Source organism: Musa acuminata, chromosome BXJ2-3, assembly GCF_036884655.1.
Source record: "Musa acuminata AAA Group cultivar baxijiao chromosome BXJ2-3, Cavendish_Baxijiao_AAA, whole genome shotgun sequence".
In the NCBI taxonomy this organism is placed as follows: Eukaryota; Viridiplantae; Streptophyta; class Magnoliopsida; order Zingiberales; family Musaceae; genus Musa; species Musa acuminata.
Window position 1 is genome coordinate 22,692,231 of NC_088340.1, and position 18,996 is coordinate 22,711,226.

Sequence of the window (18,996 nt, forward strand, 5' to 3'; positions counted from 1 at the left end):
ATGAACCATTTTAGAGCATTTTAAAGAACAAATACGAAATAGAAGCTCAAACGTCGTATTTGATGTTGCATTCATATCATTCTTATCCAAAGCATGTACGGAAACATATAACCAAAGCTCTGGATATCATATCAAACGTACAGAAGGTGCAGTGGGACCACAGATAGAATGTGATTCATTCATTTCTGAATGACCACTAGACAGAAGTCTCCCACGTCTTGTCATAGATTTAGCTGGTTTTGCTTAAGTCGTGCGGCACTCTTGCGTGTTCGTCCGCAAAGGTCAGCCTCCTCAAAGCCTCCCATGATCCCTTAAGACCCATAAAAGAGAAAACAGGTTAGAGAAAATGCCTCACTCGGGATTCACAAGCAAACATTTCAAGAAACACTTCATAGATAATGCAAATTACAAAAAGACTTTACAAGCTTTGAACAATTACACAACAAAGGGTCAAAATGGTCCATTACAGACCGAAAATCTCTCACAAGTGTCCACATGACACAACCTTTATTTACAAGCCTAAAGCTACCACCAAACCCAACTAAAATGGGACTATTAAGTTTTCGACCGTCCCTCTGCATGCTGTGCAAAGCATGAACATACCAAAAGATACGGACATACATAAGCATTACATCAAACATCCTGTTTCGAAGTTTGTCTGTGACATTCTCCCCCACTTATTTCTTCGATGTCCTCGTCGAAGCCTTTGTGAAAACTGCAACTCCTCGCATTTGCTGAGTCTTCAATCTTCTGCTCTAATTGTAATGTGCCTCTTGGATTCCAATTGCTCTCCGCTGTTGTTTTTGAGTAGTCGAACCTTTGATCCACTATGCTACTTCAACTCACCAATGAGTCTGACTCTGGTATGGGGTTGGCTGAGTTGTGTTGATCCTTGTTGATTCCTATGGATCCTCCAGATGAAGGAAAAGACCATCCTTACTATGCGTCAGTCTCTCAGATGCCTCATGTTGCTTGAACTGGGTGGATGCTTGTTGGAGCTTTAACGAGCATCGCCTCGCAAACTTTCAAAGTTTTTGGTCATTCCTCCACAAAATTTGCTCATCGACTCTTCTTTCACTTAGTTGTCACTTCCAAGTAGATTCGCATCACTTCCGCTTTCGATTAGCATTCTGTTGGGAAATGAGGCAGATACTCTACTCTCAGTAGCACTGATCACTAATGGTAAGGATTTGACAACTATTGTCTTCTAATATCTTCGAAGGGTCTTTGAACTTGTACAAAACTCCTCTGCTGGATAGATAAGAGAATTAGGATACTCAATTTTGCCCATTCTCTTGAGGGTTGAGAAGGCAAAGGTTACTTGACTTCGCCCGCCTCCTCGAGGTTGTACTCCATGCATCGAGCTCGTTACTAGCTTTCGCCTACTTTTTGCTCACACTTCTGAGGCACTTGAAGTGTTTGCACTCCTTGCATTAAGTTAGTTACTGTGATTCACATTCTCAATGCCATCGAACTGTTATGACTCTAGCTAGGAGAGTCCTAATTGAGAGGGACATTCATGTAAAACTGTTAGGACTTTAGCTAGGAGAGTCCTAATTGAGTGGGACATTCTGTTAGGACTCTAGCTAGGAGAGTCCTAATTGAGTGGGACATTCTGTTAGGACTCTAGCTAGGAGAGTCCTAATTGAGAGGGACATTCTGTTAGGACTCTAGTTAGGAGAGTCCTAATTGAGAGGGACATTCATGTAGGAGGTTTTTTCTTAGAGAAGAATTAGGAGTTGTAAGAGAATAGGAGTCTTGAGTAGGAGTCATATTAGGAGTTGGTTAGAAGTAAGAGTCTTAAGTAGGAGTCCTATTAGGAGTTAGGGTTTAGAAGCCCTATAAATAGTCATGTATTCCTCCTCTTTTCTCAAGCAATAGATAAAACTTTTCTGCAGCCTTTGAGCAGCACTTGGAGGGAGGAACCCCTATAGAGTTCCAAGGAGGCCGATCCCCTAAAGAGATCAACCCCAAGTTTAGAATCTGCAAGGGTTCTAACACCTGGTATCAGAGTAGCGTTCTTGGCATCTCGCTGCCCTTCCACAGCCATCCATCAACCCTCCACAATCGTCCAAAGCAATTCCCACAATTGCTTAAAAGATCATCGCCGAATTCCGCCATCATCTCCACCACCATGGATCATCCTTTGATCTCCCCGTGAATTGCAACAGGTTCTGGTTTTCTACCTTATTGCTGCTGCAATTTAGTTATCTTTATTTGAAAATCTCAAAAAAATTATTCCTATATTGCTGCATAAACTTTTCGTCATAAAGTTTTCATCTCTACGACGAAAGATACATTGCAGAATTCCAACTGTATAGCACTGTCTGTTTGATCTTGCTACTATATTTTTTCTATCCAAATCTCCATGAAATTTTATGACATCTTTGATACTTCCTAACAGCAGATTTCCCTTTGGTTTTGTCAAAAAATTCTCAAATTAACCATTGATATTTTACATCTAATCTGCTATACTTGAAAATCTGCACCGTAAAATTTCAGCCGCATAGCACTGATTGTTTGATCTTGATACTATGTTGTTTCTACCCAAATCTCTACGAAATTTTTATGATAGCTTTGACACTTCCTAATAGTGTATTTCCCTTTGGTTTCATCAAAAAATTCTCAATATAAACTTCTAATCTTTTACGTCCAATCTGCTATACTTAAAAATCTATGCTGCAGAAAATTTCAGCCGCATATTGTTACCTTAACCCATCTATTTGCAATCTTTTTTGAATGAAATTTTTTATACACTTTATACATCATCTTGGCTTCCATCTAATATTGATCTATTGAGGAATTCATCTCTAAAACCGATTTTTGTGTTGCTATAAATTTTCATCGTAAACTGCTGAAATTTTTCGACGAGAATTCTGCTATCGCAACTTTCACCAATTTCCTTGCTATTATACTGCCAAAATTTTCATGATTAAATTAGTCATCCTTGCTGTCATATAAAATGTGATTTTTCTATCAATTCCCTCCTCAATTCTCTCAAGTTTTTGGTGGAAATTACGTCGAGAAACCGCTGTTTCTTCGACGACAATTCTGCTCTTACAAGACAGCACATACTTGCTGCAACTTCCACTGATTTCTCTTAAACCTTTGCTGCCATCTACCACAGATCCAAAACTTTCATCCACAGCCCTAAAACTCCACCAAACCACACCCTCAAACTGCACCCAAAACAGCCAAAAAACAAGCCTAAATCGTAGCCTACATCCACCGATCCACCAACCCTTTCGACCATCACTTCTCTCAACCTATACATGCCTTTAACCTGACAACAAAAGAGAGATCTTAACATCATAGATTTGGAGGCATATACTATGGCATCTAAGGAGGCAATCGATGCTAAATTCGAAGCCTTGGAGGCGCGAATGGAGGATAAGATTCGGACGCTCTTTACCGAACTCAGATTGGGCCGACTACTAAGCCCGAAAAAATCATATCACGGAGAGAGCTTTGCCCAATCGCACCATGCCCGAAGAGATGAGTTCCAAGGGAGGGGAGGCCCTATGATGCTCCCAACTATCCACGCATAAGGGTGGACTTCCCTAGATGGGAAGAAGGAGACCCGATTGGTTGGATCTTGCACGCGGAGCGATATTTTCGGTACCACAAAACCGCAGATGCATCTATGGTGACAATTGCAGCTATACATCTTGAAGGGGATGCTATACAGTGGTTTGACTGGTTTGAACATACTTATGGAGTCCTTTCATGGCAACAATTCAAAGAAGGATTGCTGATCCGCTTCAGACCAACCGATTACGAGAATATTGACGGACAACTAGCAAAGATCCGACAAACCTCCACCATTCAGGAGTACCAAACCAGGTTTGAAAGGTTATCTAGTGTTAGGACTCTAGCTTGGAGAGTCCTAATTGAGAGGGACATTCATGTAAAAATGTTAGGACTCTAGCTAGGAGAGTCCTAATTGAGAGGGACATTCTGTTAGGACTCTAGCTAGGAGTGTCCTAATTGTGAGGGGCATTCATGTAGGAGGTTTTTTCTTAGAGAAGAATTAGGAGTTGTAAGGGAATAGGAGTCTTGAGTAGGAGTCCTATTAGGAGTTGGTTAGAAGTAAGAGTCTTAAGTAGGAGTCCTATTAGGAGTTAGGGTTTAGAAACCCTATAAATAGCCATGTATTCCTTCTCTTTTCACAAGCAATAGATGAATCTTTTCTGCAGCCTTTGAGCAGCAACTTGGAGGGAGGAACCCCTATAGAGTTCCAAGGAGGCCGATCCCCTAAAGAGATCAACCCCAAGTTTAGAATCTGCAAGGGTTCTAACACCTGGTATCAGAGCAGCGTTCTTGGCATCTCGCTGCCCTTCCACAGCCATCCATCAACCCTCCGCAACCATCCAAAACAATTCCCACAATTGCTTAAAAGATCGTCACCGAATTCCGTCATCATCTCCACCACCACGGATCATCCTTTGATCTCCCCGTGAATTGCAGCAGGTTCTGGTTTCCTACCTTACTGCTGCTGCAATTTAGTTATCCTTATTCGAAAATCCAAAAAAAAAAAAAAAAATCGTTCCTATATTGCTGCATAAACTTTTCGTCACAAAGTTTTCATCTCTACGACGAAAGATACATTGCAAAATTCCAGCCGCATAGCACCATCTGTTTGATCTTGCTACTGTGCTTTTTCTATCCAAATTTCTACGAAATTTTTATGACATCTTTGACACTTCTTAACAGTAGATTTCCCTTTGGTTTCATCAAAAAATTCTCAATATAAACTACTGATCTTTTATGTCCAATCTGCTGCACTTGAAAATCTATGTTGCAGAAAATTTCAGCTGCATATCGTTGCCTTAACCCATCTATTTGCAATCTTTTTTGAATGAAATTTCTTATACACTTCATAGATCATCTTGGCTTCCATCTATGATTGATCTATTAAGAAATTCATCTCTAAAAACGATTTTATGTTGCTGCAAATTTTCATCGTAACCCGCTGAAATTTTTCGACGATAATTCTGCAATTGCAACTTGTACCAATTTCCTTGCTGGTATACTACCGAAATTTTCTTGATTAAATTAGATATCCATGCTGTCATATAAACTGTGATTTTGTTATCAATTCCCTCCTCAATTCTCTCAAGTTTTTGGTGGAAATTACGTCGAGAAACCGTTATTTCTTCGACGACAATTCTACTCTTACAAGACAGCACATACTTGCTGCAACTTCCACGGATTTCTATCAAACCTTTGCTACCATCTACCACAGATCCAAAACTTTCAACCATAGCCCTAAAACTCTACTAAACCACACCCTCAAACTGCACCCAAAACTGCCACAAAACAAGCCTAAATCGTAGCCTACATCCACCAATCCACCAACCCTTTTGACCATCACTTCTCTCAACCTATACATGCCTTTAACCTAACAACAAAAGAGAGATCTTAACATCATAGATTTGGAGGCATATATTATGGCATCTAAGGAGGTAATCAATGCTAAATTCGAAGCCTTGGAGGCGCGAATTGAGGATAAGATTCGGATGCTCTTTACCGAACTCAGATTGGGCCGACCACTAAGCCCGAAGAAATCACATCAAGGAGAGAGCTTTGCCCAATCACACCAACCCCAAAGATATGACTTCCAAGAGAGGGGAAGCTCTATGACCAACCCCAACTATCCATGCATGAGAGTGGACTTCCCTTGATGGGAAGAAGGAGACCCGATTGGTTGGATCTCGCGCGCGGAGCGATATTTTCGGTACCACAAAACCGCGGATGTATCTATAGTGAAAATTGTAGCTATACATCTTGAAGGGGATGCTATACAGTGGTTTGACTGGTTTGAACATACTTATGGAGTCCTTTCATGGCGTCAATTCAAAGAAGGACTGCTGATTCGCTTCAAACCAACCGATTACGAGAATATTGACGAATAACTAGCAAAGATCCAACAAACCTCCACCATCCAGGAGTACCAAACTAGTTTTGAAAGGTTATCTAATCAAACTCATGATTGGTCTCAAAAACAACTATTGAGGACCTTCATTGAGGGCTTGAAGCCGGAGATCCGAGGAGAAGTTAAAGCGCGACAACCGTATACGCTTATGGCAGCCATCTCTTTCTCAAGACATCAAGAGGAGCAATTGAACCATGAAGCTCGGAGGACTAGGGTCGCTCCTCAACCAGTAATATTGAAGCCCTCAGCCCCCCCTACTGTCGACCAAGTCCCTGCACCAAAGAGGATAACAGGAGAAGAGCTTCGGGAGCGATATGCGAAGGGGTTATATTGGCATTGTGACGAGCCGTGGAGCCGTGAGCATCACTGTAGTAAAGGAGGACTTCTTATGATTGAATCGATAGAAGAAGAGGTCATTGAACATCCAAAAGAGAGCCTTGAACATGAAGAAGAAGATGCGGAAGAAGAGCCACAACCGACTGATGTTACAGTACACGCACTAGCCAGCTACTCAAACCCGCAAACGATGAAAGTTGGAGGCCTTCTCAAACAACAACCGATCACTGTTCTCATCGACATGGGCAGTACTACTAACTTCCTATATAATAAGCTTGTTGTTCGGATAGCATTACCTATCGAGAATCGCTGCAGGATTGATGTTAAGGTCATCAATGGACGGATTTTGAATTGTGATCGTAGGCGCCCGCAGGAGAAACTATTGCTGAAGGACCAAGAGATAATTGCAGATTTCTTCCTTCTCCCTCTTAACAATCATGAGGCCATGCTCAGAATTAAATGGTTGACGACATTAGGTGATATTTCTTGTAATTTTCTGCAACTAATTATGAAATTTTACAGTAAGGAGAAACATGTGATACTGAACGGGAAACGTAGGGGCGACATAACGACGATTTGCACACAACAAATGGAGAAGGTTTTGCATAAAGCATGCAGCAGATTTTTTATACAACTTGAGCAGCAAACTAAGGGAGAGCCAATACAATTTGAAGATCCAAACCTACTTCCTTTGCTTGTGAATTTTCAGATATATTTGACGAACCGTACAACCTACCTCTTACCCGTCGGCATGATCATTATATAATGACTCTTTCAGGTAAACCTCCAGCAAATACTCGGCCATATCAATATCTCCCGAAGGATGAAATAGAAAGGATTGTAAAAGAAATGCTCAAAACAGGAGTTATTCGGCCAAGTTGCAACCTCTATTCTTCACCGGTGCTCCTCATACGAAAGAAGGGTAGAATATGGCGATTATGTGTTGATTACCGAGCTCTCAATGGAATAAGCATCAAGGATAAATACCCTATTCCAATAGCAGATCAATTACTAGATGAAAGGGAGCATAAATCTTTACAAAGCTGGACCTTCGATCCGGGTATCATCAAATACGAGTATGCGAAGAAGACATATCGAAAACCACCTTTTGAACACACAACAACCACTATGAATTTTTGCTTTCTTCAAAAGAAGGTGGAATATCTTGGGCAAATCATATCAGAGGAAGGTGTGGCAGTAGACCCCTTCAAAATTGGAGCAATGCAAAACTGGCTGACCCCGAGGAACATAAAATTGCTACATGACTTTTTGGGTTTAACAGGCTACTACTGCAAGTTCGTGAAAAACTATGGAGAGATTAGTGCACCAGTTACTTCCTTATTGAAAAAAGATGTCTTCCAATGGTCGGACAGAGCCTCCGACGCCTTCGAAAAACTTAAGACAGCCATGACGACGACGCCGGTGCTAACACTACCAGATTTCAACCGACCCTTCATTATTGAGGCCGACGCATCTGGAGTCGGAATTGGAGCCATTCTCATGCAAGATGGTCAACCACTCACATACACTAGCAAGGCATTATCTCCCTCCCATCAAAATAAGTCAACATATGATAAGGAGATGCTTGCCATTGTGCGCGCAGCAACGAGGTGGAGACCCTACTTGATTGGTTGACGATTTCAAATTAAAACTGACCATAAAAGCCTCGAGTACTTTTTGGAGCGAAAGATATCATCCCCTGAGTAGCAAAAATGGGTAACAAAACTTCTTAGATTTGATTATGAAATAACTTACAAAAAGGGGAAAGAGAATGTTCTTGCAGATGTGCTTTCGCAGCTACCCGAGCAAGCTGAAGTTTCGGCTATTTCACTTCCGACCAGCAACTTTCTTAAGGATATTAAGATGGAATGGCAGGAAGATTTAGATACTAGTAAGATTATAAAAAAATTGGAGGAAGCACCAAGCCCCATGGCTCATTACAATTGGAACTCAAAAGAATTACACTATAAGGGACGCATTGTGCTTATGATAAATTCTACTTGCATCTTCACGAGTAGATTTTGGACCAAGTTATTCTATATGTAGGGTACTAAATTAAAAAGGAGTATGGCATATCACCCACAAATCGACGACGAGACAGTTGTAAATAGGTGCTTGGAGACAGCCCAAAGCCACCCACCAAATATGACTACCCAAAGAGAACTCCAGACCCAACCAAGTGCCATTATTGATCAACGGATCGTGACTCGATGACGACGACCCACTAATGAAGTGCTAATACAGTGGGCGAACCTACCAAAAGAAGATGCCACTTGGGAGAACTATGACGACTTGAAGATCAAATTCCCAGAATTCATGAATCATCAGCCTCGAGGACAAGGCTGATTTGAAGAGGACGGGTCTGTTAGGACTCTAGCTTGGAGAGTCCTAATTGAGAGGGACATTCATGTAAAAATGTTAGGACTCTAGCTAGGAGAATCCTAATTGAGAGGGACATTCTGTTAGGACTCTAGCTAGGAGAGTCCTAATTGTGAGGGGCATTCATGTAGGAGGTTTTTTCTTATAGAAGAATTAGGAGTTGTAAGGGAATAGGAGTCTTGAGTAGGAGTCCTATTAGGAGTTGGTTAGAAGTAAGAGTCTTAAGTAGGAGTCCTATTAGGAGTTAGGGTTTAGAAGCCCTATAAATAGCCATGTATTCCTTCTCTTTTCACAAGCAATAGATGAATCTTTTCTGCAGCCTTTGAGCAGCAACTTGGAGGGAGGAACCCCTATAGAGTTCCAAGGAGGCCGATCCCCTAAAGAGATCAACCCCAAGTTTAGAATCTGCAAGGGTTCTAACATATAGTCAAACTCTTGATTGGTCTCAAAAATAGCTATTGAGGACCTTTATTGAGGGCTTGAAGCCGGAGATCCGAGGAGAAGTTAAAGCGCGACAACCGTACACGCTTATGGCAGCCATCTCTTTCGCACGACATCAAGAGGAGCAATTGAACCATGAAGCTCGAAGGACTAGGGTCACTCCTCAACCAGTAATATTGAAGCCCTTAGCCCCCCCTACTGTTGACCGAGTCCCTGCACCAAAAAGGTTGACAAGAGAAGAGCTTCAGGAGCGATCTGCGAAGGGGTTATGTTGGCATTGCGACGAGCCGTGGAGCCATGAGCATTGCTGTAGTAAAGGGAGACTTTTTATTATTAAACCAGTAGAAGAAGAGGTCATTGAACATCCAGAAGAGAGCATTGAACATAAAGAAGAAGATGCAGAAGAAGAGCCACAACCGACCGAAGTTACGGTACATGCACTAGCCGGCTACTCAAACCCACAAATGATGAAAGTTGGAGGCCTTCTCAAACAACAACTGATCACTGTTTTCATCAACACGGGTAGCACTAATAATATCCTAAATAGTAAGGTTGCTATCCGAATGGCATTACCTATCGAGAATCATTGCAGGTTTGATGTTAAGGTCACCGACAGACGGATTTTGAAGTGTGATCGTAGGCTCCCGCAGGAGAAACTATTGCTGCAGGACCAAGAGATAATTACAGATTTCTTCCTTCTCCCTCTTGATGATCATGAGGCCATGCTCAGAATTAAATGGTTGACAACATTAGGTGATTTTTCTTGGAATTTTATGAAACTAATTATGAAATTTTACAGTAAGGAGAAACAGGTGATACTGCACGGGAAACGTGGGGGCGGCGTAACAATGATTTGCACACAACAAATAAAGAAGGTTTTGCATAAAGCATGCAGTGGCTTTTTGGTACAACTTGAGCAGCAAACTAAGGGAGAGCCAACAAAATTGGAAGATCCAAATCTACTTCCTTTGCTTGCTGAATTTTCAGATATATTTGATGAACTACGCAACCTACCTCTTACCCGTCGGCATGATCATTGTATAACGATTCTTCCATGCCAATCTCCAGTAAATGCTCAGCCATATCAGTATCCACATCTCCAGAAGGATGAAATAGAAATAATTGTAAAAGAGATGCTCAAAACAGGAGTTATTCGGCCATGTTGTAGTCCCTACTCTTCACCGGTGCTCCTCATACGAAAGAAGGATGGAATATTGCGATTATGTGTTGATTACCGAACTCTCAATGGCATAACCATCAAGGATAAATACCCTATTCCAGTAGTAGATGAGTTGCAAGATGAAAGGGAGCACAAATCTTCACAAAGCTGGACCTTCGATCCGGGTATCATCAAATACGAGTATGCAAAGAAGACATACCGAAAACCACCTTTTGAACACACAATAACCACTATGAATTTTTTGCTTTCTTCAAAAGAAGGTGGAATATCTTGGGCATATCATATCAGAGGAAGGTGTGGCAGTAGACCCCTTCAAAATTGGAGCAATGTAAAATTGGCTGACCACGAGGAACATAAAATTGCTACATGGCTTTCTGGGTTTAACAGGCTACTACTGCAAGTTCGTGAAAAACTATGGAGAGATTAGTGCAACACTTACTTCCTTTTTGAAAAAAGATGTCTTCCAATGGTCGGACAGAGCCTCCGTTGCCTTCGACAAACTTAAAGCAGCCATGATGACGACGCCGGTGCTAACACTACCAGATTTCAACCGACCCTTCATTATTGAGGCCGACGCATCTGAAGTCGGAATTGGAGCAATTCTCATGCAAGATGGTTGACCACTCGCATACACTAGCAAGGCATTATCTCCCTCCCATCAAAATAAGTCAACATATGATAAGGAGATGCTCGCCATTGTGCGCGCAGCAATGAGGTGGAGACCCTACTTGATTGGTCGACGATTTCAAATTAAAACCGACCATAAAAGCCTCAAGTACTTTTTAGAGCGAAAGATATCATCCCCTGAGCAGCAAAATTGGGTAACAAAACTTCTTGGATTTGATTATAAAATAACTTACAAAAAGGGGAAAGAGAATGTTCTTGCAGATGCGCTTTCGTAGCTACCCGAGCAAGCTGAAGTTTTAGCCATTTCACTTCCGACCAGCGACTTCCTTGAGGATATTAAGATGGAATGGCAGGAAGATTCAGAGACTAGTAAGATTATAAAAAAATTGGAGGAAGCACCAAGCTCTGTAGCTCATTACAATTGGGACTCAAAAGAATTACACTATAAGAGTACTAAATTGAAAAGGAGTATGGCATATCACTCACAAACCGACGGCCAGACAGAAGTTGTAAATAGGTGCTTGGAGATAGCCCAAAGCCACCCACCAAATATGACTACCCAAGGAGGACTTCAGACTCAGCCAAGTGCCATTATTGATCGACGGATTATGACTCGACGACGACGATCCACTACTGAATTGCTAATATAGTGGGCAAACCTACTAACAGAAGATGCCACTTTGGAGAACTATGATTACTTGAAGATCAAATTCCCAAAATTTATGAATCGTCAGCCTCGAGGACAAGGCTGAATTGAAGAGGGCGGGTTTGTTAGGACTCCAGCTAGGAGAGTCCTAATTGAGAGGGACATTCATGTAAAACTGTTAGGACTTTAGCTAGGAGAGTCCTAATTGAGTGGGACATTCTGTTAGGACTCTAGCTAGGAGAGTCCTAATTGAGAGGGACATTCTGTTAGGACTCTAGTTAGGAGAGTCCTAATTGAGAGGGACATTCATGTAAGAGGTTTTTTCTTAGAGAAGAATTAGGAGTTGTAAGGGAATAGGAGTCTTGAGTAGGAGTCCTATTAGGAGTTGGTTAGAAGTAAGAGTCTTAAGTAGGAGTCCTATTAGGAGTTAGGGTTTAGAAGCCCTATAAATAGCCATGTATTCCTCCTCTTTTCTCAAGCAATAGATGAAACTTTTCTGCAGCCTTTGAGCAGTACTTGGAGGGAGGAACCCCTATAGAGTTCCAAGGAGGCTGATCCCCTAAAGAGATCAACCCCAAGTTTAGAATCTACAAGGGTTCTAACACGAACTTCTGGAATGTAGGAAGTTTTCACCCCAACTTGGAGTAATTCTCTAATAGATTTGGCCGCCTCTGGGATTTTACCGTCTTCTCCATCAACCCTACCGCCTACTCCACTGAGTAGCAAAGGTACAACACCGCATACTGCCTGCTTAGTTCCTTGGTCGTGCACTCTTGCATGACCCGAAGTCCTTCACTTTTGGCTATCTTGATGAGAAGCTCGTTGACATTAGTCTTACGAAGTTCCTTGGCCTCTGCCCTTCAGCCTTGTCTCAGTACTCGGAGTTTGCCTCTGCATGCTCTACCTCCTCGGCCCCTTTCACGACCAAGCGCTTTTCCTCCATGAGAGCAAGGGATCAATGACTTTCACGGAAGTCCCGCCTCTACGGTACCATGGCGCTGCCATGCCCATTGCCCTACTATCCATCGCCTCGCATCTGCATCCCTTTTCTTCATGATCAGTAGATATGTCTGTGTGATACTCCTCTGAGTCTACCTCCATTCTAACTAATGCTTGATTTTGGGTAGCTAAGTCCCTCTAGACTCGTTGTCGCTTCCTCGCCCCTTTTGACCCCTTACTTCAACACCTCTGTGTTCTCCAAGCAGCTCTTTTTGGTTGATGGAAAGACGGACTGCAACTCCCATGCATGGCCTCTGCCATCACGTTATAGGATTTGCACCGATTCTGTTCTTCTTAGCTTCCTTGGTAGCAATGTTTGCTTACTCGACCTTGTCCTCTGACTTGTCGGGCTCCCTTAAGCGAATATAGGCTTTAGAGCAGTCTAACTCTTCAACTACTTCGATCATACCTCTGCATGATCAAGTCCCTCCCATGGGACTTACTAGTTCTTGCATTCGAACTTTTCCTTTGGTGGAACACAGCCCCCATATGCTGATGACCAAGGCTTTCATCCGATACAAAATTCGATGCATGCACGGAAGACCCGCCTCTACGGTACCATGGCCTTCACTCCTTGAATCCATAGCCCTTCTTATCATCATATTGTTCACCGAAGTGGAGCTTCCAATAGCTCCCGATCATACCTCCGTATGATCTAGTCCCTCACAGGACTATGTCATGTGTATCGCATTGCCATGAACTGTTCAACCACGATCCGCTGCACCATGTCGCCACCTGGTGACATATCTATTACATTCTGATCCTTGTGAGATGAACTCGAATTGTGATCCCTCCATATTTGGCCTCTGCCAATACCTCGCAGGGTCTCTTCCACCTTCGAATTTGTTCGCTCCTTTGGCAGTCGACCTTCATCCACCTACTCTTGGGTCACACCTAGATGAAGCACAGCTCTAAGACAGTCCGTCGCCTAGTAGCTCCCGAAATCCCCCGACTTCGTTGCAATTAGTGCACCATTGTCCGGATCCTAGGCCTCTGCCCCTACCAGCACAATTTTCGTAGTGCACCGATTCCTTTATGACAACTTAAATGGCAACACTGTGGCATATTCTTCAAGAGTACCTGCCTCCGCGTCCTCTTGCCCCGTGCCAAGGCCTTCTAAGCAAAACTTCGCCTCCGCAAATTGAGTCGCCTTAGTTCCTCCATCAATTGCTTTTCCGAGATAAGGTGCATGTGCCTAGAAGCTCCCTTCATATTTGGCACCATGTAAGATAAGTCTGTTATGTCAGAATGAAGGACCCATGGAACAACATGATCCTGCTCTTGCCTTTGTAAGAGTTCATGTCCTTGACCTTTGTCCAAGGAAAGCAATGTGCCTTTGCTCCATGTTTCATCTTCTATGCTGACTCCCTTCATGCGGCTTGGGTACTTCGCCAAGTTGTACCCAAGTTGCTCCGCTCCTCGTTTTTGCATTGAGTTGATGGTGGCCCTCGGCTCACCATTCCACGAGTCAGCCCTCCCTTGAGTCCGATCTCCATATCGACTCCAAATGTGTCTTCATTTGTGTTGCTTTGGATCGCTCCCCCACTTGATCTCGCAATGCATCCACCAATACATTCTCTCGAGCGAGATCATGCGACAACTTCTCGCCGCTTGCTTAGTCCATTGAGCTTTGTGGAGTTGTTTGTTGAGGTACTCCTCCTCAACATGTGAGGTCCGTCCCACATGATTCTCCCTCTGGAGAGCTGAGACTTATCCCTCTTGGATAACTGTCCCGTTGGAGTAACATCTCTCTTCGTTTTGGAGACCACCATCCCCTTGGACTACTCTGATTTGCTGAACAAACTGTGCATTATTCTGTATCCTACAAACGCACTTGCTATTTGCAACTCCACGTCAATACAGCCCCCGCTGCACCACTCAAGGCCTAGCAACATGCTGAACTTGTTGCACACTTCAGCTCTTACGGACGTATCCTTCACATGCCGAAGAGAAAGTTTCAATGCTCCATGGCGTCGAGTTTCAGTCGCCTTAAGATGGCATCGAACATTCCATCGTCCGCATACAAGCCCATGTATAAGTACCGAATTCTTTAAGTTAGCAATTCCCTTCACCTCTGTGAGCTTTGCATAACTCTTTCGTCACTGAGCAACTCATTCCACCTTGCATGGTCTCATCCTTTACCAAGCGCCTCGCTTACCTTGAGCACCATCAAGTATAGTTGTTAACGTTAAGCCGTAGCTCAAACTCAACCATCCCAACCTTTGTGCGCTCCGTATTCTTCCAAGCTTACCTGTTCTCGTGGTGCCTTTTGCGCGAAGGGTTGGCCATTCCTCAGAATGCCAATCTCAGATGCTCACTCCTTCGAGCGACTCCTTTTCCCTACATCTCCATGCCTGTTTTCCCCCAAACGCTCGCACGTGTGCTGACTGCCCTCAATGCAGCCCTGCTAGGTCCCCCACGTTTGCATGCTAAGTGTTTTTATGAGTGCTTGTCCCGCTTTGATACCATCTGTCACAGACTTAGCTGGTTTTGCCTAATTCGTGCGGCACCCTTGCGTGTCCGTCCGCAAAGGTTAGCCTCCCCAAAGCCACCCATGGTCCCTTAGGACCCATAAAAGAGAAAACGGGTTAGAGAAAATGCCTCACTCGGGATCCACAAGCAAACATTCAAGGAAACACTTCATAGACAATGCAAATTACAAACAGATTTTACAAGCACTGAACAGTTGCACAATAAAGGATCAAAATGGTCCATTACAGACCAAAAATCTCTCACAAGTGTCCACATGACACAACCTTTATTTAAAACATAGAGCTGCCACCAAACTGTTAGGACACTAGCTTGGAGAGTCCTAATTGAGAGGGACATTCATGTAAATCTATTAGGACTCTAGCTAGGAGAGTCCTAATTGAGAGGAACGTTCTGTTAGGACTCTAGCTAGGAGAGTCCTAATTGAGAGGGCCATTCATGTAGGAGGTTTTTCTTATAGAAGAATTAGGAGTTGTAAGGGAATAGGAGTCTTGAGTAGGAGTCCTATTAGGAGTTAGTTAGAAGTAAGAGTCTTAAGTAGGAGTCCTATTAGGAGTTAGGGTTTAGAAGCCCTATAAATAGCCATGTATTCCTTCTCTTTTCTTAAGCAATAGATGAATCTTTTCTGCAGCCTTTGAGCAGCAACTTGGAGGGAGGAACCCCTATAGAGTTCCAAGGAGGCCGATCCCCTAAAGAGATCAACCCTAAGTTTAGAATCTGCAAGGGTTCTATCACCTGGTATCAGAGCAGCGTTCTTGACGTCTCGCTGCCCTTCCACAACCATCCATCAACCCTCCACAACCACCCAAAGCAATTCCCACAATTGCTTTAAAAGATCGTCGCCGAATTCTGCCATCTCCACCACCGCGGATCATCCTTTGATCTCCCCGTGAATTGTAACAGGTTCTGGTTTCCTACCTTACTGCTACTGCAATTTAGTTATCCTTATTCGAAAATCAAAAAAAAAAAAACTGTTCCTATATTGCTGTATAAACCATTCGTCACAAAGTTTTCATCTCTATGACGAAAGATACATTGCAGAATTCCAGCCGCATAGTATCATCTGTTTGATCTTGCTACTGTACTTTTTCTATCCAAATATCTATGAAATTTTTATGACATCTTTGACACTTCCTAACATCAGATTTCCCTTTGGTTTTTTCAAAAAATTCTCAATATAAACCATTGATCTTTTACGTCTAATCTGCTATACTTGAAAATCTACACTGTAAAATTTCAGCCGCATAACACTGTTTGTTTGATCTTGATACTATATTGTTTTTATCCAAATCTCTACGAAATTTTTATGACAGCTTTGACACTTCCTAACAGTGGATTTCCCTTTGGTTTCATCAAAAAATTCTCAATATAAACCACTGATCTTTTACGTCCAATCTGCTATACCTAAAAATCTGTGCTGTAGAAAATTTCAGCCACATATTGTTGCCTTAACCCATCTATTTGTAATTTTTTTTTGAATGAAATTTCTTATACACTTCAAAGATCATCTTGGCTTCCATCTAAGATTGATCTATTAAGAAATTCATCTCTAAAAACAATTTTATGTTGCTGCAAATTTTCATCGTAACCTACTGAAATTTTTCGACGAGAATTCTGCAATCGCAACTTGCACCAATTTCCTTGCTGTTATACTGCCAAAATTTTCTTGATTAAATTAGATATCCTTGCTGTCATATAAACTGTGATTTTGATATCAATTCCCTCCTCAATTCTCTCAAGTTTTTGATGGAAATTATGTCGAGAAACCATTGTTTCTTCGACGACAATTCTACTCTTACAAGATAGCACATACTTGCTGCAACTTCCACTTATTTCTATCAAACCTTTGCTACCATCTACCACAGATCCAAAACTTTCATCTACAACCCTAAAACTCCACCAAACCACACCCTTAAACTGCACCCAAAATAACTACAAAACAAGCCTAAACCGTAGCCTACATCCACCGATCTACCAACCCTTTCGACCATCACCTCTCTCAACCAATACATGCCTTTAACCCGACAACAAAAGAGAGATCTTAACATCACAGATTTGGCAGCATATACTATGGCTTCTGAGGAGGTAATCAATGCTAAATTCGAAGCCTTCGAGGCGCGAATGGAGGATAAGATTACGACGCTCTTTACCGAACTCAGATTGGGGCGACCACTAAGCACGAAGAAATCACATCAAGGAGAGAGCTATGCCCAATTGCACCAAACCCAAAGATATGAGTTCCAAGGGAGGGGAGGCTCTATGACTGAACCCAACTATCCATGCATGAGAGTGGACTTCCCTAGATGGGAAGAAGGAGACCCGATTGGTTGGATCTCGCGCGCGGAGCGATATTTTCAGTACCACAAAACCACGGATGCATCTATGGTGAAAATTGCAGCTATACATCTTGAAGGGGATGCTATACAGTGGTTTGACTAGTTTGAACATACTTATGGAGTTCTTTCATGATGACAATTCAAAGAAGGACTGCTAATCCGCTTCAGACCAATCGATTATGAGAATATTGACGGACAACTAGAAAAGATCCGACAAACTTCCACCATTCAGGAGTACCAAACTAGGTTTGAAAGGTTATCTAATCAAACTCGTGATTGGTCTCAAAAACAGCTATTGAGGACCTTCATTGAGGGCTTGAAGCCGGAGATCCGAGGAGAAATTAAAGCGCGACAACCGTATACGCTGATGGCAGCCATCTCTTTCGCACGACATCAAGAGGAGCAATTGAACCATGAAGCTCGGAGGACAAGGGTCGCTCCTCAACCAGTAATATTGAAGCCCTCAGCCCCCTCTACTATCGACCAAGTCCCTACACCAAAGAGGTTAACAAGAGAAGAGCTTCGGGAAGGATATGCGAAGGGGTTATGCTGGCATTGTGACCAGCCATGGAGCCGTGAGCATCGCTGTAGTAAAGGGAGACTTCTTATGATTGAACCAATAGAAGAAGAGGTCATTGAACATCGAGAAGAGAGTCTTGAACATGAAGAAGAAGATGCAGAAGAAGAGCCACAACCGACTGAAGTTACGGTACATTATTAGGACTCTAGCTAGGAGAATCCTAATTGAGAGGGACATTCATGTAAAACTGTTAGGACTTTAGCTAGGAGAGTCCTAATTGAGAGGGACATTCTGTTAGGACTCGAGCTAGGAGAGTCCTAATTGAGAGGGACATTCTGTTAGGACTCTAGTTAGGAGAGTCCTAATTGAGAGGGACATTCATGTAGGAGGTTTTTTCTTAGAGAAGAATTAGGAGTTGTAAGGGACTAGGAGTCTTAAGTAGGAGTCCTATTAGGAGTTGGTTAGAAGTAAGAGTCTTAAGTAGGAGTCCTATTAGGAGTTAAGGTTTAGAAGCCCTATAAATAGCTATGTATTCCTCCTCTTTTCTTAAGCAATAGATGAATCATTTCTGCAACCTTTGAGCACCAACTATAGAGTTCCAAGGAGGCCGATCCCCTAAAGAGATCAACCCCAAGTTTAGAATCTGCAAGGGTTCTAACACCTAGTATCAGAGCAGCGTTCTTGGCGTCTCGCTGCCCTTCCACAGCCATCTATCAACCCTCCACAACCGTCCAAAGCAATTCCCACAATTGCTTAAAAGATCATCGCCGAATTCCGCCATCATCTCCACCACCACGGATCATCCTTTGATCTCCCCGTGAATTGCAACAGGTTCTGGTTTTCTACCTTACTGCTGCGGCAATTTAGTTATCTTTATTTGAAAATCCCAAAAAAATTATTCCTATATTGCTGCATAAACTTTTCGTCATAAAGTTTTCATCTCTACAACAAAAGATACATTGCAGAATTCCAACCGTATAGCACTGTCTGTTTGATCTTGCTACTATGTTTTTTCTATCCAAATCTCCACGAAATTTTATGACATCTTTGACACTTCCAAACAGCAGATTTCTCTTTGGTTTTGTCAAAAAATTCTCAATATAAACC